This window comes from Lethenteron reissneri, chromosome 49 (genome assembly GCF_015708825.2).
Source record: "Lethenteron reissneri isolate LAM-NWPU_2019-01 chromosome 49, ASM1570882v1, whole genome shotgun sequence".
Taxonomy (NCBI): Eukaryota; Metazoa; Chordata; class Hyperoartia; order Petromyzontiformes; family Petromyzontidae; genus Lethenteron; species Lethenteron reissneri.
In genome coordinates this window covers 2,206,866-2,228,200 of record NC_083827.1, presented here as the reverse complement: position 1 = coordinate 2,228,200, position 21,335 = coordinate 2,206,866, and the positions used below count along the sequence as shown (strand labels likewise).

The following is a 21,335-nucleotide window of genomic DNA, read 5'->3' as shown; positions in this document are numbered from 1 at the left end:
GTGTTTTTCTGCTAAGGGGACAGGACAACTTCACCGCATCAAAGGGACGATGGACGGGGCCATGTACCGTCAAATATTGGGTGAGAACCTCCTTCCCTCAGCCAGGGCATTGAAAATGGGTCGTGGATGGGTATTCCAGCATGACAATGACCCAAAACACACGTCCAAGGCAATAAAGGAGTGGCTCAAGAAGAAGCACATTAAGGTCCTGGAGTGGCCTAGCCAGTCTCCAGACCTTAATCCCATAGACAATCTGTGGAGGGAGCTGAAGGTTCGAGTTTCCAAATGTCAGCCTCGAAACCTTAATGACTTGGAGAAGATCTGCAAAGAGGAGTGGGACAAAATTCCTCCTGAGATGTGTGCAAACCTGGTGGCCAACTACAAGAAACGTCTGACCTCTGTGATTGCCAACAAGGGTTTTGCCATCAAGTACTAAGTTATGTTTTCCAGAGGGGTCAAATACCTATTTCTCTCATTAAAATGCAAATCAATTTATAACATTTTTGACATGCGTTTTTCTGGATTCTGTTGTTGTTATTCTGTCTCTCACTGTTCAAATAAACCTACCATTAAAATTATAGACTGATCATTTCTTTGTCAGTGGGCAAACATACAAAATCAGCAGGGGATCAAATACTTTTTTCCCTCACTGTATATATTGCACATTTTTATTCAAATCTAAACTGTGGAACACTGTAAAATATCCATGACAAACGGGAAAAAAACAGCGGTTAGCTTTACCAAAGTTTCCATGGGCTTATAAAATGCCACACGAATTAGCATAAATCGCTTTATCTCGAGTCAACAACGGCCACCTGCCGGTGCTGGTGGCCAACGGTGCTGAGCCTGGGGGGTCGCGTGTGGAGGAGTCGTGGGCGCGCGCTGCTCGTACGCGGCTCACAGCAGCTGCTGTTGTTCTCCTCACTTCGCCTCGGCTCCGCCAAAGGTGAGAGCCTCGCCACTTCCCCCGTTCCCCTCTTTTTGACGTCCGACCGTCGTCAACGCAGTCGTTTGTTGTTGTTGTCGTCGTAGTTGTGTTCTCCTGAGCGTGTTCGACGACTACAGGTAAGCAGCTGAGATTCGTGAATTGTGTTGTCGCGGTATTTGCTGGCTTTTGCTAAGCTATTCATTTTGCCTGCACAGCACGGTACTGCATTTAACATTCACGGATTTGGTGGTGTCATTATTTTAGCACGGTTGGCTACGTACGGTGCGAAATTAGTTCAACCATACATACAATGCTTAAAATCCATCAGCAAAGAGGAAACATACTCTCACAGGGAGAGAGCACTGCTGTTGGACACGTTAATATGTTGCGCTGGAAAGTATGAACATTCATAGCGGACTGCCATACAATTGATGTGTCTAGCCTAGTTGTACCTCCTTGGGAATCCAAATGTTATCACTAATCTTGATAAAGTCACGTAGAAGGGAAGTAATAAAATAATAAAAATTAAACATAATAAAACATATTTTTATTATTTTATTTTATTACTTCCCTTCTACGTGACTTTACCGAAAGAACCAAGAAGATGAATCCCTGCAGTCACGAAAGCTTTAAATCGAAATTTAATCTTGATAAGTTCCTCACAACCACTGTTGGTGATGCCACCGTGCCCTCTGCACTGTGGGGTGGAACCAATCAATACACGATGTTTTTCCATTGTCTAAGCATCAGCTCTTCCTACTATCCTATTAGCTCGGGGTGAGCAGCTACATCATGAAATATATTTTGCCAGTATTAAATTATGATACTGGGTGACATGATTCCTTGCCAAGGTTTCAGTTTGGTGTTTTAACATCTTAACACCTGTTTTATTGCCAGAAAGGGGAAAACCCTACTATCATAATTTAATACTGGCAAAGGAGGTGTCATGATGAGTTATTTTCAATCGAGATCTATTATTAAAGCCCGGCGTTCCGTTTGTCCGTCAACTAATTTATAAGAGAGCCTTTCAGAAGGCCTGAATCTCCACATCTGGGAATGTGGGGGTTAAACGTTGATCCAACAGGTTTACAACAATTGTCGACCCCCACCAATACATTTTCACTCCCCCCCCCCCCCCCAAAATGTGTTTTGTAGGCATATTTGCATACATACAATCGAGACAGTAGGATCTGCACACATTTGGGAGGGGGGAGAATAGGACATCAGTGAGGGCGACGGGCGATGGACGAAGCGCCGAGAAGCCCACCGCAGGAGCTAGAATAAGGCGGCTTGCAGGCCGCCGAAATTCCAGGAGGATTGAAATGCCCCTTGTGACTTTGGCTGACTGCAAGAGGTTCGCTGACTCGTGGATAAGGGGGAGCTCCATTGCAGATGCTTTGCTTGTACGCATCGAACCCTCACAACGCTGCACACACCAAGCACGGCACATTTAGCATGATAACGAATGCTGAACGTGCGACATGTGATTAATGATATCTGATTAGAGGTTATATTACGTAAAGACCTATAACGTAGCAGAGTGCTTGTGGCCCAGCACAGTCTCGGGAGCGTCGAATGCATTCGTGTGTCAGGGTGGATGAGCTGGGGTTAAACAGGTCAAGGTGCTGCCCTGGAATTACTCGCTCAAGCCACTGCTGTGGGAACGGCCTCCCACGAGAAGGAGATCGAGAGATTATTTGGCCTACTCTTCCATGCTTGACAACACGTGTTGGAAGAGGTGAGCGTACCCACACTTTACCCCACCACACGCAACCTGCCAATCACTCACTGTCGTGTACGCCATTGGCATTTAGCTCGTGAACAAATTGCCATCATGCGCAAGAATAGAAGAGAGTGCTGACCATGACCCCACCGTGGCTGCCCTGAGCCAGGGACCCATCGCGATATTAAACCTTTCCGTCTGGATAAGGGAGGTTCCTGGAGGCATTTCCAAGAATATAAAGAAACAAACACTAACGAACATTTTTGGTTCTTTCGGTAAAGTGACGTAGAAAGAAATTTAATTAAATAATAGAATACGACGTTTCGATTGCAACACAAGCAATCGTCTTCAGGTACGAATGAATGAGAAAACAAATCTAGTAAACTTAGAAACAGGGGCGGTTTCTTCATTAGGGCGATTGGGCGACGCACCACCAATGTCATTCAACCACAGTCACGCTAGCCGTCACTGCAGCCTCTGGATATAGTCCAATCAGCGTCATGTCACGTTCTGTGGAGTACCGCCTCTTTTGGGGCGATTTCACTCCGGCTGAGAATCGCCCCGAGTGGCCCCATAGACTTACATTCAAAGATGTTTTTTTTCGAACGGGGGCGCTCCAATGCATTCTCTATGGCTTCCGGGAGGGCAAGCCCTAACGTGCTTACGTCATCATACGTGCTTACGTCATCATACGTAAGCACGTTTCATCCAACAATATAATTTATCGCTACCTAGTGGAATCTTTAATAAAATAAACTTGAGTGGTTTGTTTTAATAGTGAGTATATAAACAAACAAGATGTATTGTAAGAGTCACTTTATTTTTCATTAATATTAAAGAAGTGAAGTTGCCTTTACATGCTTAAGCTGTTAATTTATCCATTACATGGGTGGACCTTATCCTTATCAATCATCCAGACATTTGCCCCCCCTGAGAGATTTTGCAGGAGCCGCCACTGATTAGAAATATAGTTCAATACAACAAAGAGAGTCGGCTAACATAACAGTCAACACCCTACCAAAGATTGTTAAATTATAAGTTAACTGTAAAATTTGAGAGAGAGACAAAACACAGACACGGAGACACACAGACACTCTATGCGTTAATTGTGTGTTGACCGACTCTCTGTGTTGCATTGCATTATATTTCCAAATTTTACGAAGTTTGTTTTCTTATTTAATTCATTTTCTTTCTACGTGACTTTACTGAAAGAACCTAGAGTAAATCTCTCATTGACATGCTAATTTCTCTACCCCCCCTCTCTTTCTGCCCCCCCCCCCCTCTCTCTATTTAAGGCCTCGACACAGAGGCGTTGTTTCTCTGTGTCCCCATGTGTGTGTCTTTGTGTATCTGTGTTGTCTCTTTCTGCTTATATATCTATGTGTCTCCGTGTCTGTGTTTTGTCTCTCTCTCAAATTTAGCAATATTTGGAAGAACGTAATCAACCAGGTAGGGTGTTGACTGTTATGTTAGCCGACTCTATGTGTTGTATTGCATTATATTTCTAAGTTTACTAGGTTTGTTTTGTCATTCATTCGTACCTGAAAACGATTGCTTGTGTTGCAATCGACACGTCGTATTCTATTATTTAATTTATTTTCTTTCTACGCGACTGTACCGAAAGAACCAAATTCCTGCAGTCACGAAAGCTCCAAATCAAGTTTAAAACTCTAACATGCATTTATAATCATTTTACTTATATAGGATAACCGTAAATGTTTCTGAGGAATATTTATGTTTTCATATTCATTACATTTCAAGGTACTGGTTCAATGTTAACGTAATGTGCCCTACTGCTGCTACGTGTGTGTGTGTTATGTTAATTGCGCTAATGTGCATTTCTACTGTTGTTAACTGGACGCTGTTGTTTTTGGAGTGTATGTAGTCTGTACATGAATTAAATCGACGCTTTATTTATTTTCAGATTCATTAAACATGTTGTTCCTGGGATTATGCTGCACTTGTGGCGTTTATGTTCATTTCAAAAGGTAAGTTGTGCTTCCATATCTGCGTTTTACGTTGGATGGTATTTAAAATTAACGCGTCGCAGCAAATGGTTGACCGCGTATGGATCGTTGCATATAATTAAATTGCACGTGCAACAGCATTGATGGGTGTGTAGGCTGTGTGTAGGCTGTCTCGGCGTGGTCAAGCTTTGAGTTTGACCTGCGTCACCTCCCATGTAGATGTCCTTCTCAAGGCCTTGTGGCTACGCATGCAAGACATGCACATCCACTTCAGGATTTGTCATTTTACAGCATCATTTGAAATTCAATGTCATTGGACATCGCCATTGACTAGCACATAAACTATCTGCTAAATCAAGGGTGCACAACTAAATCATCAATCGATCCAATTGTGTTGTCGTAGTCTTCAACATTGTAGTCATCGTTTCCATCGTCACGAACAGGAGGAAGTAACTGATGCTACATTTTCAGAAAAGGGAAAGCTCCTGGACTAGATGGAACAACTTGGCATCATCAAAGAAGCAGCAAAAATGTGTAGACTTAATAACGAGAGCATAGAACGATGCCACAATTATTCTTCCATTTATGAATAAAGACGACACCGATTTTATGAATTACAGGCCCAGTGTCGTCCTCGCACACACATGGAAATTGTTCACCAACATCATGGCGTGCAACATTGTGGACAACGTAGAGGCCAACCAAATCACTAGAGCAAGCCGATTAGGGAAACGTGTTTCTACTCTCGATTGCATGCATCCTGGAAATCGGATCCTAGAGAAGTCTTTAAGCATGGTGGTGGTGGATGCGCTGGAGAGGATTGTGCCATGACGGCAGCAGTGGCAGTGGACAAGTATTACGACTAATCAATGTGTTCGCTCACTGACCATTCCCCTGTTAACGACTGGCTGTTGTCGGTACATTAAATATGAATTAATGCATTTATTAACCGTGTTTCTTTTAATATTTAGTGTTTAGAATGTTGTTAGTATCTTCATATTCATTGTTTAAATATTATTAAGTACGTTCTTTTGGGTGAATAAGGGTAACTTTCGATGCTTTCGGAACGAATTTAACCTTTAACGTGTATTTCCCTATACTCGCTTAACGACCACATCACTTAACGACCGGCTTCGTGGAACCAATTGCCGTCGTTAAGAGCGGTTCTACTGTAATTACGGCTTTGCAGAATATTTTAACAGTGATGGAGCCTTTAATCACCGTGAGCACCCTGGTTCCTCTTACACAAAGACAAAGAGCCCCCATATAGCCTTAACAGACTGTTAGGACAAGTGCTGTTAGCGAGCACCTATGAAGGCCGGCACGGCACACGAGGGGTTGGGTGGCCATCACCACGCCCGGTCGCCTTTGTCTCCCCAGTGACGATGTTCATACACCGCAACAGGTACTCATTTGAGGCTGAGTCGACCTAGGGGAGGGCCCACAAATAATCGTCACTGGTGTTGGCCGTGAGCGGGAGTCGAACTCGGGTCGCCGGGTTCGTAGCGCAGTGCACTAACCGCTACACTACCTCCCCATTACACACACACACGCGCATCTATGCCATTTAATCCTTTCAACAAAACTCTGATGAGCACTGTCCAATCAATCAACCAATATTAATTTTACATGCCAATATCGACCCCAATACCAATAGGCACCAGTGCACATTGTAGCAGAATGGGAGCGGTACAGTGAATAGGAACGGACCCGTCACGACCGCAGCGGCGAGCACCGACCGAGCAAAATAAATTGCAACTGCGCGCAAAATAAAGTGCAGCCGTGCGCGATGAATAGCATAAGAAAGGTAAGTAGAAAATAAAATAAATGATAAAGAAAGAAATTATTTGGGTGTTTCGGTAAAGTCACGTAGATAAGTTCAAAGAAAATAACAAAAAACTACGACGTTTCAGGAAGATGACGAACGCTTGTGTTGCGATCGAAACGTCGTAGTTTTTTGTGATTTATTGTTATTTCCTTTGAACCTATCTACGTGACTTTACCGAAGGACCCAAAGAATATGTATTCCTGCAGTCACGAAAGCTTTAAGTCAAGAATAAAAAAACAGTATCTTATTTGAGATGTTATGGGAAGGCGAGTCTGAATAGGTTCGTCTTGCACGGACCACTGAATTGAGACACTCGGCGCGTTTTGGACGTCTGGTGGCAGGGTGTTCCAGAATTGCTCCAAGCCATTAACCAGTTGTCCCTGGAATGATTGATGAACGCACCCCTCCAAAGTTGCCCCACACTATTCCCCTCGTAGGAAACGGTCGTGCATGTTGACCTTCTTTCGCACCGTACGAAAGCCAACCGTGCTAATCGGAGGTGCGCGAAATGTAAGGAAATTTGTTAGTTTTGTAACGAACTTTCCCTACTCAGCATCTTTGTTAAGCAGTTCCTCCAACATCTGTTTAACCTCAAAAGTAAATATATCGGAACTTAGTACAAGTTTCATTTATAGCCCTGTGAGCCATTCGGCTCTTGAACCGGGTGCAACCGCAACAAACACCACTTACTCTGTCTTCACAGGTTTTACTTTCCTTCATATTTTATTTAAATTTACTTTTACGCCACTCCCCGATACTTCTTAATGGTAAAGGGTAAATAAGTTGCAGACACAGCCTCCTCTGCCTAGACAATAATAATAGAGTAGATTGGTAATCACGCAATTCTTATAGTGCGGGGCTATCATGAAGGAAGGCGCGATGTTTAACAGACATAGCAGTGCATATTCTTTGGTTCTTTCAGTAAAATCACGTAGATAGAAATATAAAGTGAGTACAATTAAAAAGAATAAAATAAAAAACTAAAAAAACACTAATGTTACAGTCTACGTTATAGACGGCCAGTACGCTCACCGAGGTGAAGAACCAGGCTCCAGTCTACATTATAGACTGCCAGTACACTCACCCAGCTTAATAACCATTGCTACAGTCTACATTATAGACTGTCAGTACACTCACCAAACTTAATAACCAGGCTACAGTCTACATTATAGACTACCAGTACACTCACTCCGATTTAGAACCAGGCCACAGTCTACATTAGTGTTTTTGTTTTTTATTATTTGAATTTTATTATTTTTATTCACTTTAGTTTATTCTTATTTTTATATTTACTTGACTTTACCGAAAGAAACAAATAATATGAATTCCTGCAGTCACGAAAGTTTTAAGTAAAAATTTAGACATAGCAGTCGTTTCACAGTAGGGGGCGATGTTACTGCGTGTAATCCTAATTGAGTAATCTGCGGATAATTTTAAGAATATTGACCTCCTCTTTTCGAATAACGTCACTGGGATGTTTAACGTCCGCTGTGAAGCAGACAGCGCATTATTTTTTATGGTTAATACACCGGCAGTAAGAATGAGGGCTGCTTGCTGGTCTCGAACCGCAAACCTCTGCAACAGGCAGGGAACACCATTGGGCCGTGTCACTGCCCCGACTCCTTACTGTTGAAACTATTCAGAGGAAACTTGGGCATCGAAACGCCGCAGGTTCAGTGATGTTGGAGCAGCGCCCTGTCCATGGGGCTGATTGCTGGATTGAATGTAGTATTCCCCAATCCAGGATGCTCCCAATCCAGCTTTCTTTCCATTAAAAATACTCTCAACCCAGCTCCTGATCCAGTAATCCTCTGATTCAGCATGGCCTGGTCCAGCTCCCACCTTACGCTGGGCCATTTGATCAATGGCTGGTTGTATCGAACGATATAAGTGGAATATTATCCCAACGTGTGCTGATTTAAATTACAAACTAAGTGAAAAAGTCAACAAGGCGTTTAATGCAACTGCCCACTGCTCCTCAATTGACGGCGTGATGTCGCACATGCAAAGCCTAATGCTAAAATATCTGACGGACTTTGCTGGACGTAGTGGCGACTTCCACTCCTGCGGACGTGTGTCGCGCGTACCTGACGTTGACAGCTGAGATGAGTTAGATGATACATTCATTATCGCTGACAAATCAAAAGTATTTTACGTCGGTTACAGGAAAATAACTTGTGTCTTCCAATTCATCTGTCCATTGTCCCTTCCCCCACTACTGCTAACAGTAGTTTCGCTCTATACCAACGTTAAACAGTTACTGCATTCATATATGTGTGTCCCTAAATTAAATAATAATCTTACAGTATTTACATGGAAACTACATGACAGTTGTATCTGAGTTTTTTCATTTCAAAATCCATATTGGTTAAACATATAGATACCACCTTTACCAAACAGTTTTGTGGAATATGATGGCGCATAGCAGGTACAAATAATAACACTTCATTACTCCTTCACGTTTGTAAAATGCGCTTTATTTTATCACAAAAATGTTGCCCGCAAACCCATCGCAGCGTCTTGCAATGCGCACGACATTCACATTCACAGTAACCGCGAAAGATAAAACTTCCGTGGTGACTTCTCTTGCTCAGAGCGGCCGAGCTCCGCTGTGATTCCTCACGGGAGGAACGCAACGGCCTGGTCCGTCATCCGCCAATTCCTAATTTTAAAGCAGGAACGGAGAGGTTTATAAATCAATTACAGGAAGGTGTCGATGTTGCTTCATTCTTTGTGAAATAGAAAATGTGTGCGTTACATCAAGCGTGTTGCCCACGATCTTGCGGCTAATCGATTGTTGCAGGAGACGTGTGAATTGAAAATAAGAGCTTATTAACTCATCGGATTCTTCCAGTATAAAAATACAGTCTAATGTGGAGTCCATGACATTGTCACACACATCCAAGGTCAAAGTGTCTCCCGACTCCAATAAGTCGGGGTAGTGCTCACTCCTGTCGGTGGCCCAGAGCCAGTGGTGTGATTTTACACATTCACATGGCAGGGCCCAGTATATCCCTTAGCATAACCCCCCCGTAAAGACATCACACGACATAGTGCCATTCACCCTTCAAATGGCTTGCTGTGGTTGTACTCTAACAAGATTGATAACATCACATGAATCATTTACTATGGACATCTGCATATTATGTTACTTCGTGCCATTAATAATGTTTAATAACCAGGATCAATACTGCAATAAATGCAATCCGTGTCTCGACACGTGCCATTTAAGAATGTTTAAATATCAGCATCCATACCGCACAATTAATACAGTACGAATCTCCACACACACGTGGGCCGTGCTTTTGAAACCTGGTGCAGCCAGGCTTATATATCGTGCATGTTACGCGCACCTTCATTATCTAGCTGTCAGATACGGTTAATAATACATCTTACAATTACAATTCCTTATATAGGAAACATACTAATTAACTGATTACTAATCTATTATATAATTACAATAACCCCCCTTCCGCCCTTGATCTCTGCACCTGATGGGGTTCAGTGATGAAGTCGTGTTGCTATATTTAAGACCGGAAGCGGGTGGATTGCTTCACTATTCTGGCAAATCGCCCGATGATGTTGGTTGATGTAATTACCAGCGAAACGGCGTACTCAAATTGTAAATGTTGTGGTTTTACTCTCCAACACACCGTTGGGCTGGAGTAGTAACTCATTCGCGTTTTACTAATTGGCTGTGTCGGGTGATGGAGAGTTACGACACATTTATACTTATGTGATCTAACCCAAAAACACTTAATTATGAATAATATTGGTCGCGAAAGACTACGCGTTAAACTACAGCTACAGTTACACCACGCAATGAAAGTTCTACTGATAAGAATCGTATGCACGTTAGTGGCGTTTGTTATGGCATGAGCTGGAAATGTTACGGTGATTTCACATTGGACTCTCATTCACAATCACTCCACACGATGCCGTTTATAGCGACAATGGAGGGGATAATTCTACCCCTGATTTGTCTGCGGACAGAAGTCTTAATGAATCGATAAATACACTTCATATATACAGTACATGTATGTAAACAATATAAATGTGTATGTAAATTTACAGAGCCCTACATTATTATTTTTTCATATGCTAAATATATTTTCTCCGGTTAACGTTAATAACATACCAGTTTTCGATCGCCACCCATTCGATCTACCGCTGATGTCCGCGTGTTGACTCGATGATGTCAAGATAACGAATGTGGTTGTTATTGTGTTCACCAACCCTTGCTCCCCCCGACTGTCCCCTTATCTATCTCTCCACCCCGACCCCCTGTCCCGCCACTCCTAGGCACCGCAAACGAAACCCGGGACATATTGGTGACCGAAGGAGAGCAGGTTGTGCTGCCCTGTGGTGTTGATGATGGCTCCTTGAAGAGGTGACGCAGAGGAGAGTTGTGGTGTACGATACACGTACGGTGACACGGAGAAAAACGACTTCAGAGTGATTGCATGGACACCGGAGAATGGCGCTTTTGGATATTTGGGTTGTTAATGTGTGGATGGGAATTGTGCGTCGTCAATCATTTGCGAGGCTCAAAACCATTTCTCTTTGCTGATACCTGTCTTTCGTATTGAGAATCTGGGGTTATACCGCTGCCTATACACTACGGATGTTTCTAAAATCATGCAGAGATTAGAATATCAACTCATCATGAGAGAAAAAGGTAAACACCAATGGTGAACTGTGCAACTAACATCGGACTACGGTTTCGTTATTTCTGCATGGTGAAACGTTTATAGCTACGTATTTGGGATGAGTTTGGGATATAAATTCGGATGTCGTATTTGTAAAGACAATTTCACTCAGATCCTGTGTGTTCAAAGCACCTCCATTATGCACGAATGTAAAACATATTTGTGGAGATAATCGTGACGTGCCACGTGAAACTAGTATTGGCGGGAAAAGCGCGGCGCCGACCTCATGTCTGTGACGTCACTTCCGGTTCAAGGATTATTCCGAAATTACCTTCGAATTATCTGAAACTTCACATCCAGGCCTGATTTTTATTTTGTTTAATTGTTATGGGGTTAACACAAACATCGCAAGCATATTCCTACCAGCTGTAGGATAAATAGTAACAAATATTTGTTACAAATGCAAAAGAAAAAGGTAAAGATCCAAACACGAGACGAAGCTTTACGAATAATTATTTTATACTGAAAATAATTAGAAAATGTTATGGTATTGTCAACTACGTTAATATTTCTAAGTTATAAATATACACTATAGATTCCTCGCATATCATATGCATGTTTTAATTCAGCAAATTTCAACTTTTTGTCATGATTAAAATTGTGTAAATCCTCTGTATTAATATTAAAACCTAACATTTATTTTAAATTCGAAATGTTTACAGATATTTAACATATACAATATTTGAAATGAGTGATTTACGTTTGGTTGACCAATGTCTTTACAACTTTAATTCAAATAACATTTTAAACTCATCAATGCCTCATCTGTTTAATTAGAATGATGAGGATGGTGTGGAATCACACAATCAGAGTGGCCTGTATTGTTCCTAGCTCAGTGGTGTCATTAATGTTGTGACTAACGCTCACAGGGACCGAACCAGTTGGAAATGTCACCACGAATCCATCAAAATGCATCTCAGAGGTGGCCAGCTCTGGCTCTTCTGGCTGTGAGAACTCAAACACAACTCAAGGCACTGAACCTGACAACATAGTTTACCTCTATAAGATGCTATTTTTCATTGCCGTTGCAACGATGGCTGTATTGCTACTGGTGTTCGCATTGTTAATCTACAAACTGGTAATGGTCAAGAAAGGTAAGGAAACGCAGAACGTTGGCCATTCCTACAAGTGTTCAGTTGTTTGTGGGTTCCTATATATACTGTTGCTTTATTGTGAAAATAATAAGGCACAAACGTAATGTGTGATCAAGCCTTTGGGTCTTATTCAAGCATGTGAATAACATTGTTTAGACGAATCGTCATCATGAGCAAATGGCAGATGAAGTTTAAAGCATATACAGTATTACCTTGACATCAGGTCCCTTTGCCTTTGCACCTGATTGGCTCACAAGTGATAAATTCACATGTATCCCTCTATTTAAGACCGAAACAGAAGGATTTCTCCACAACTCTGGCTATCGCCTGATGATGCTAGTTGTATTTACTGCCGAAATGTCTTACTCGAATTGTACATGTTGTGGATTTACTCTCCAGCACATCGGTGTGCTGTACTCCTAACGAATTGACATGCTTTGTTTACGTGACAAATCTTATTAAGTGGCTGTGTCGGGTGGTGGTGGGTTTAACAACACGTTTATATTCACGCGATCTAACCCAAAAACCTCTATTATGGATATTATCGGGAAGATTATGAGTTCACGTCCTGGTTGCAGTTGACTCGGCCTATAAGTCTCCTCTTAGGATTGATAAACAGAGCACCGGTTTGTGCTGTCAACAGTGGATCAAGAGCCTGCCTGCCTCCATTGGAACGTGGAATTTCCACAGCTGGCTTGGAGCTATGAGACACGCAATGCACTGCTCATAGAAATGGGGGAATGGGGTTCATGGCCATGTTTATTTTGGCTCATTTCTGGGAAAAGGACACAAGTCTGTTTACATCTGGTCTGGATTCTTGATAAAAATATCAAGTTGGCTGTGCATAACTTACACGTATGTTAATAAAGTAAGTAAATTCCGAAATCTACTGTATGCGGCCATAACACAATCGATGCAACTAATTATAACACGGCCTAACGTTAGCACGTTCTGCCGCTTGTTACAAGAGAAGGCCATTGCGCTGTTGTCATGGTCCAACGTTGAAACATTACCTACGAGTAACTCTCTTGAAATTTATACATTAGAAATAAGCACGTGCCCTGAGGAAAACTGAACAGAACCCTCCTGAAAAAAAGAGTCATGAGACTCAGTGAGGCGCTCCTCGCTTAACAAGTGCAATACATCGCAATCATATTTTAAAGACATTACCCACTGCCTCGATGATGAAGCCCATCAAGTTAAAACATGCGTGTTGATAATTGTTTTAAAGCGTTATTAATGCTCTGTTCTCAAAACAGAATGCCTGTCATTGGTATCGCAACTGCAAAGAGTCGGCAAACTTTCTGCGGAAGGACACGCTTCGGTAAGTGTGACTACGCGAGTAACTATGAATACAAACGATAGTGTGTAGTACTCTTTATTGTAAATGTTTCCTTAACACTCGGTGGACTTGCAGCCTGGGTGGCAGGCTGGCGCAGTAGTAACGCTCATGCCTCACAGGAATAAAATATTGAATTCGATTCCCAACTTCGGTGTCTTTCTGCGTGGCGTTTGTATATTCTCTCCCTGTTCTGCAGAGTGTGTGTGCGTGAGTGAATGCGAGTGTGTTGCTCTTCCAGCGGAAAGCTGAGAGAATGTAGCAGAAAAATTAGTATAACAAGATATCTAAGAAAGGAAGATATGTAGACAAAATTGATAAGATGAACAGAAAATCGAGATAGACAGATATGGTAACATTTCTAAACAGTCACGGGGAGAGATACAGAGGCATTATTGGAGTTGAATATTAACAACTCATTAATTACGTTTGGCTGCACAACCTCTCCCATGGTTTGTCCAAAGCGCCACTTGGCAGCCTTGATGCCAGGCCCGTGCGCATTTCATAACACCACTAGGATGCCGCCTCACCCTGTGATTGGTCACCAGGATGCCGCCTCACCCTGTGATTGGTTAGAGCCACTTTGATATCTGTCTGTTGGATTTGCAGTAAATGTTCATTACCTCTGAGATGTGAACAGTGGGGGGGGGGGCAGACTGAGCAGAAATCAAACTTTTTGCCAAGTGCTTATGAGGATGCAGCAAAGAGCGGATGTGTCGCCCAGATGATAGGAATCTGTATGACACAGAAAGAGCTCTCTTGGCACTGGAAAACTACTGGTAGCGTTACAGACATGACATATCGGTGCTTGTCCTTTACATTCGCCTGTCTTGTGGTCTATGTACGTTGTAAGGAATGTGATAGCGGGGGGACTGCAGTCACACCTGCTGTCGTAACGGTTTCGAGCAGCCAAGTGGGATCTGTGTGTGTGTGTGACGGCTGTAACCGCACGCGGTGTGACTTGTCTCCTCCTGTGCCAGGATGCAGAGAAGGAGCCCCATTACTGCCCACTCCGATGGAAAGGGAACAACTCGGAGGTCTGCAGTTCTCTATCTCACCAGTAATTGGACCATCTCTGCTTGGACGATCATAACGTGTCTAATGAAACACGTGCTTTTCATATGTTCGAGTCTCTGTAATTCATGTTTGAATATCCAGGAAAATGCAATTGTTATATGATGGCAGTATATCAGGTATAACGAATTAGTTTAGATTTCGTCTCAAAATATTCAGTATTTACACCTAACTGTACAAAACGTTGATACATGTGACATTTCAACATGCCCCCGTGCTAAGAGTGATATCCTCGTGCTAATGGGATATGGGAATACCATTGGGGCTACAAGACGAGGGTTACGGGTCAATGGGGCTTGCGGCTGTGAAATGGAAACAGGAAAAACATAGGTCATTATATGGGGCAAAGCTACACACCCAGACAAATGAAGCAAAATGCCGTGTTTACTTTTTTGGAAGGCAAGACTTATTTTAAAGATGGCTTAAAATGCAGAAATAAGCCCGCAATACATATATGTCAAAAGAGAATTCATAACTGATAAATAGCATACATTATTTGATAAATACGGATAATTAGGTAAATTATGCATCCATGGGATAACAATTTAACTTTGTAATGTAGATAATTTTGAGCTTACCAAGTCAATAATATTAGCACTTTGTAAAATATAATCTCATCTCTTCGGTAAAAAACTCACAAAGTCGAATTCAACATGGAAGAAATACACTTTGTCAAAAAGATGTTTGTGTCACGGAAGATATCCTTCGGCTGCCCAGTGCTCCCGAGTGTTACCGTTATGCACAGTTTCCTCTTGGTTATGTGCTTTTGGTTGATTTGTGTGCGTTGTTTGATATATATTAAAAAATATGGCCTTGTAAACTGGTGTTCGTTGCTTGTATTGAATCATAAAGTGTGCTCACTCTATAAAAATGCATTTTTGTGATTTTGTGTTAAATAGTGTGATTGTGAGCTTGTGTAGATACTCTTAACTGGGGCTGGAAATGGGAATAAATTACAGGGAACTCATAAATGATTCCCTCAGATCAAGTAGACCGTACATTAGATCTGGGGAGGAGGTGGAGCTTCGCTCCATGTGTGGATCTGTGTATGTGGTCCGTCAAAACAACCCCCTACCTCGTTGGTGCTGGACGGCAACGCTGTGGTGAGCAGTGCCGTGGGAGGAGGGCCAATTTCGATTGGCCATTCCCCTCATGGCGTTTGTAGCCATCAGAGAGGCCAAACGGGGGCTCTGCATGGGTGCAAGGGGCTGGTAACCCCTCCACCTTCAAATAAATTACCACAATATCACGGATAAAATATCAAACGAAGCTTGTGCCGGCAGCCCTGGAGGGACAGGCGTCTATGACGTCTTTTGGTCAAACCCCAGTTTAGCGGAGACAGGAGACTGACTCCTTGCCCTCGGGGTTCCTCCAGAAGCAGCAAAAAGCCACTGCGGGTGGCCACATGCTCACTGCGGAGGAGAGGCTGCCACTCCTCTGTCAGGAGCTGGACCACTACCGCTTGGATCTCTGTGGTATTCAGGAAGTCCGGTGGACCGGCTCTGGCTCATGCCACCACAGTCCTCTACTCGGGGCAGGAGACTGCCAAACAACAGGAAGTGGCTCTTCTTCTGAACAAAAGAATGAAGGGGGCGTCGGAGCGTGGTGGTGAGGTGTGGGAAGCTGTACGCCCTAGGCTACTTTTGGCTCGCCTTCCCATAAACCAAAGGCGAGGAGTGGTGGTCATGGTTACTTATACCCCCACCAAATATGAACATCAGTGGAGGGATGTAGGCAAGGCCGATGAGTCAGATGCCTTCTATGACCTCCTGTCACAGGTGCTAGCTAAAGTTCCCCCTCGGGATAGAGTCATCCTGTTGGGTGACTTTAATGCCCGAGTTAGTCATGATGCTGGCATCTGGTCTGGAGTGATTGGAAGGCATGGGCCAGATCAGCTAAATAACAATGGTAGGAGGCTGCTAGACTTTTGTGCAGCCCATGGGCTTTTCTTTACCAACATGCTGTTCCGGCATCGGCGCATCCACGCAACATCATGAATGCATGCTGGGTCCAAGCGCAAACAACTGCTGGACTATATAGTGATGGAACAGCGGATGCGAGCCCATGTCCTTCACACCAGGACCTACCGTGGAGCTGATATGCCCACTGACCATCGACTTGTCATCTGTAAGATGCGTCTGCCATTCTTCCACTACAGTGGTGGGTGTACACCCAGGACCCCATTAAAACCCATAGTGGCCTGGTTTCAGCTTGCTGATGAAAGTTGCACGCGAGAATTTCATCATGCATTGCAGCTGGTGTTGGCATCGTCCCCCACTTCTCTTGATGTCGAGGGAAAATGGATGAGGTTTATTTCTGTGGCTCATGCAGCTGCAATCGCTGCCTTGGGTACACGGTCCAGACCTCCCCAGAGACCCTGGCTGACAGAGGAGGTGTTCAGGCTGGCTGAGAAAAAGCGACAGGCCCACTTTCATCGTCTACAGCATCCTACAGAGAATGAGGAGGCTTACTGCAGCATTCACTCGGAGGTTCGGATAGCCATGAGGCGCTGCAAGAATGGGTGGTGGTCGCGGATTGCTGAGGACATGGAATCTGCCTCAGTGGCCCGCGATCACGAATCACGCTTTAATTCTCTCAAAAAATTAAGTTGTAGTGCCACACCTATCAACATCATTAGGGGAAACAACGGTGATCCAATCTCTGACCCCCAGGAACAGGCTTGCAGATTCGCTGAGCATTTCTGTGAGGTTTTGGGGGAGAGAAAATCCCTCAGCCTGGAAAATATCATTGGGCAAAGTGGGGATGACCCTGCTGAAGCTGCGGTGCTTCAAATATTGGAAGAAGTAGTCACCCCCTGTGAGTGGCTGGCTGAGGTGCCATCTGTTGAGGAAGGATTGAAGGCGATCCGGAGTCTGAGACCAGGAAAGGCACCAGGCAGAGATGATCTCCCAAGCGAAATGCTGAGGGAGGGTGGCGTTTGTGCACAGACTGCCCTATATGACATCATAACAACAGTCTGGACCACTGGAGGGGTTCTGCAGGATTGGAAGGATGCCCTGGTGGTCCCCCTCTTTAAGAAGGGGGACCGCACAGACTGTAACAACTACAGGGGCATCTCACTCCTCATTGTGTCGGGATAGGTCCTGGCAAGGATTATTCAACATCGCCTTGCTAGGCACGCTGAGAAGAGGCTAGAGGAACCCCAATGCGGTTTCAGGAAATGGCGGTCCTGCACAGATGCCATATTTTCTGTTCGTCTGCCTCAGCAGAGGTGTAGGGAATTCCAGCAGGACCTACATCTCTGCTTTATTGACCTGGTCAAGGTCAATGAAACCATAAGTCGGCCTGGGCTCTGGGTTGTTCTTCGTGCTTTCGGAGCCCCTGACTCTCTGCTTACGATCATTAAGGACCTTCATGATGGTGAGCGGGCCCGGGTATAACTACGTGGCCGGGAGTCGGAGCCATTCCCTGTTCACCTTGGAGTGCGACAGGGATGTCCTCTGGATCCCACATTATTTAACATCTATTTCAACCACGCAATTCGTGAAGCCTTCAATGGCTGTACCGGAGGAATTTCCATCTGGTACAAATACAACGCCCGGGTGCAGTCAAGGAATGGCTCCCTATTGGTCAATCATGTTATGTATGCTGATGATCTGGTAATTGCTGCTCACTTAGAGGAGGAGTTGGAGGCGCTGCTGCTGAACGTGGAGCGTGCCACTAAGAGGTGGGGCCTTACCATCAGCCTCACCAAAACTAAGCACCTGCCTGGGTATTTTGTACCATCAGACACTCCACCTCCACAACTCCCAATTGGTGATGGGGCAGTTGTGGAGAGAGTGGAGAGTTTCCCATACCAGGGCAGTGTGCTCATGACGGGCTCCGGTTTGACAGCAACGGTCTCACTCCGAATCAGTCGAGCGGCATTATCGTTTAATCGGTTGCGTAACGCTGTGTGGAGGCTGCCTGGTCTGTCACTCCACACGAGGCTTCGGTTCTTCTAGACCATAGTCATGCCTTCCCTTCTCTCTACGCCTGCGAATTGTGGACCCCTCCTGGTGGAACATCTTCGCCGGTTGGAAACATTTGGGCTGACCTGCCTACGATCCATCCTGGGTTTAACTGGGCTGGATTGTGTGAGGATCTTGCAAATCCTTGAAATATCTAGACAGGGTCCCATCAGTGAGCTCCTACGGCAGGCAGGGCTGCATTGGATGGGTCGTGTAGCCCGCATGCCCAGCCACTGCATGCCTAGGCAGCTTTTGCTCGGCTGAATAGAGGGACTGGGTGGGCATGGCACAGGCTGGAAAGGAGATGGAGTCATGTAGTCCAGGGGAACGTGGAGTTAGGTGGACTTGCCGATGACTGGTGCCAACGGTGTCAAGATCGGCCTCTGTGGAGGAGGCTCGTGAGGGACGCTACTGGGCTGTTGAAGGCGGTCGCCCTCCAGCAACAGTGGAGGGTGGAGGAGCGACACTCACAACAACGAGCCGATCGCCAGGTGGCTAAAGCACAGCAAGTTGGCACAGTAGGGGACACAGGTGGTCCGTCGGCCAGTCATCTCAGTCAGTCGACCCATGGCACTGGGTCTGCCCCGTGTCCTCCTGCCAACAGGCGTTCGACACTTCACGTGGCCTCAACGTGTACATAGCCTGGCACAAGCGCCGTAGTGACGTCATCGCCACTTGGTGGCGAATGGTGGTTGTTGTGTCTGTGGGTCAGTGGGGAGCGGCAGTGTAGCCGTTAGCACGCTGCGCTACTGAGCCAGCAACCCGGATTCAATTCCCGCTCACGGCTAACACGAGTGACGAATATCTGAACCAGTCCCGGTCCTGGGCCTCCCCTAGATCGATTCAGCCTCAAATGAGTATCTGGTATGGTGTGTAAATATCGTTACTGGGGAAACAAAGGCGGTCGGGCGTGGTGCTGGCCACCCACCCCCTCATGTATCGTGCGGGCCTTCATAGGTGCTCGCTAACAACACTTGCCCAAACAGTCTCTAAAGGCTATATGGGGGATCTTTGTCTTTGTGGGTGAGTTAATCCATGGCACCACCTGGATCTGTCCCGTGACCTCCTGCCCGCGGGCGTTCGACAGTTCACGTAGCCTCAAAGTGCACCTCGCCTTGCACAAGCGCTATTGTGACGTCACCGCCACTGAGTGACGAATGGCGGTTGTTGTGTGTCTGTATCTGTGCGTGTCTGATTTGAAATTAAGAATTGTGTTATTGTAAGTGATGTCGTTGTTTGATGCAGTGAAACAAGAGGGATTAACAAGAAGGGGTTAGGATAGACTTGGTCGTAGCTGGGGGAATGGGGAGGGACGATAGAAAGCTGGAGGGCTGAAAAGTGATCAAGAATCATTGCAGTTTAACACGTCGGCTTTCGCGACCAATAACTAACTAATTAGCATATTTTGTAACTAATTGGCATGTTTTGTTTACGTGAAAACCTTATTAATTGGCTGCATCGGGTGGTGGAGGGTTCTAAAGACATATTTATATTTACGCGATCTAAGCCCCCCCCCCCCCCACCAGCCAAAAAAACCCCTCTATGAAGGCATCATTGCATAGGGAAGACAAAGGAGGTCGGCAACGGGTGGGAGCCAGGAGAGGGAATGGTCCCTCCGCGAGCATAGTCCCCCGCACCCCCGATCACGTCCGCGTCGTCAGCGCAGCAGCGGCAGAGTCACGGTCGGGCCGACGACGAGGCAGAACGCGTAGTGCCGACCCGGCTTGCTCGCCATGGACGCGAAGCTCCCTGCCGTGCCCAACACACCGACGCGGCGAAGACTCCCCCTGGCAGTCTGTGGGGTTCTGTGCGTGTCTGTGAGTTCTCTCTGTTAGTCTAGGGGACTAAAAAGTGTCAAATTTTGGGAATTTTTTTTCACGAACATTAATTGTCTGGCACAACGAGTCTGTGTGGAAAATGTCAGCTCGATTGGATCACGGGAAGTGGGTTAAAAAACGACCGAAAGATTTGCACGGTCGTAAGCAAGCAAGCAAGCATGCGAACTTAATATAAAGGATTTAAAATATATATATTCGCCTGTGGAGCACGCGGGGATCGATCCCGCGACCTTTGGCATGGGAAGCAAGGGCGCTACCAACTGCGCTACTCTGCCACAGCCTGTGGAGGGGTTACGCTCTGGGCTCTTACATTCTGACGTTCAGCCAAAGCCATGAATGCGTTCTATTTGAATATATGTAAAATAATTTTTTTTGCCTAAAAAGTGTAAAATTTTGGGAATTGTTTTTCACGAACAATAATTGTCTGGCACAACGAGACTGTGTGGAAAATGTCAGCTCGATTGGATCACGGGAAGTGGGTTAAAAAACGACCGAAAGATTTGCACGGTCCTAAGCAAGCAAGCAAGCACGCAAGCAAGCAAGCAAGCACGCGAACTTAATATAAAGGATTTAAAAAGAGACGAATCCTTGATTGCTTTCAGAACGCAGTCACAGGGTTCAAAATTTCACTCACACCACGGCGTTCCGGCCCATTTCCACCACTGCTCTTTACATCCCTCTTAAACTACAGGGTGCTTCAACAAAATGTTAACACTTATATTGGACTATTGTTTTTAATGGAAAAAGAACAGATAAGTAAAAATGTAACATGATAACAAATGTATGTTAATACCTTCAAAAAGTCAAAGCATTTCCACTTGTTCGCCATCATTGTCAACACATGCCTGGGATCTTCTCCAGGTG

The 21,335-nt window shown here is 44.8% G+C and overlaps 1 long non-coding RNA gene across 4 annotated transcripts; it reads left to right on the top strand.

Annotated features, from left to right (window-relative positions):
* The first annotated feature begins 819 nt into the window (after positions 1–819).
* LOC133354905 (uncharacterized) lies at positions 820–15,469 on the top strand. 4 transcript variants are annotated; one of them, XR_009756647.1, is made up of 6 exons: positions 1,537–2,331; positions 2,521–2,666; positions 4,576–4,639; positions 10,749–11,124; positions 12,025–13,573; positions 14,569–15,469. It is a non-coding gene; the product is annotated as an uncharacterized LOC133354905 (long non-coding RNA). The 4 variants fall into 4 exon arrangements; XR_009756645.1 differs by lacking the exon at positions 1,537–2,331 and adding an exon at positions 820–946 and having other exon boundaries at positions 10,749–13,573; XR_009756646.1 differs by lacking the exon at positions 1,537–2,331 and adding an exon at positions 941–1,065 and having other exon boundaries at positions 10,749–13,573.
* Positions 15,470–21,335: the final 5,866 nt, after the last annotated feature.